This window comes from Dipodomys spectabilis, unplaced genomic scaffold (assembly GCF_019054845.1).
Source record: "Dipodomys spectabilis isolate Male_0828 unplaced genomic scaffold, ASM1905484v1 ptg000010l, whole genome shotgun sequence".
Taxonomy (NCBI): Eukaryota; Metazoa; Chordata; class Mammalia; order Rodentia; family Heteromyidae; genus Dipodomys; species Dipodomys spectabilis.
In genome coordinates, this window is record NW_024870687.1 from 2,032,066 (window position 1) to 2,032,899 (window position 834).

General features: G+C 39.7%; 1 non-coding gene across 1 annotated transcript; it reads left to right on the forward strand.

Moving 5' to 3' along the window:
* The first annotated feature begins 211 nt into the window (after positions 1 to 211).
* LOC122128125 lies at positions 212 to 375 on the forward strand. The gene has a single exon (XR_006151375.1). It is a non-coding gene; the product is annotated as a U1 spliceosomal RNA (small nuclear RNA).
* Positions 376 to 834: the final 459 nt, after the last annotated feature.

Consider the following 834-nt stretch of genomic DNA (forward strand, 5'->3'; position numbering starts at 1 on the left):
GCTTTTTGGTAGTCACAGTAAGAAACAGTAAAATAAGAAAATAAATAAAACCTTCAATTAAAAACACCAAAGGAGCTTTAATAAAAATTCAGCAAAATTTATCTAGTATTTAAAGCTTAATCCTCAGATTTCAGCATTCTGAGTAGCTAGGATTACAAATGTGAACTACTCTCACATGTTTGTTAGTTTTTTAAATACCAAGTCAGCCTTGTTACTTACCTGGCAGGGGAGATACTATGATCATGAAGGTGGTTTTCACAGGGCCAGGCTTATCTATTGCACTCCAGATTTGCTGACCCCTGAGATTTCCCCAAATGTGGGAAATTCGACTGCATAATTTGTGGTAGTGGGGGACTGTGTTAGTTCTCTCCACTGGATGGATAGATAGATAGATAGATAGATAGATAGATAGATAGATAGATAGATAGATAGATAGATAGATAGTATTGTATTTTATATTGGCCTCATCTGCTTTCCTGCACTCAGCAGTCACTTGGTCCTAAGGAGTACTGTAAAGGATGAGGTACCTCTAGGCCTACTTTGTAGTTGCTAGGAACTACAAGGAGTAGAGAAATCAGCTTGAACTCACCATGAGAAAATAAATGAGGAAGTTGGGTGCAGGTGGCTTACACATGTAATCCTAACTACTCAAGAGGCTGAGATCTGAGGATTGCAGTTCAAAGCCAACCCATGTAGGAAAGCTCATGAGATTCTTATCCTCAATTAACCACCAGAAGACCAGAAGTGGGCTCTGGCTCAAGTGGTAGAGCACTTCACTTAGGCTGAAGAGCTCAGGGACAGCACCCAGAGTTCAAGTCCCATGATTTACAAATA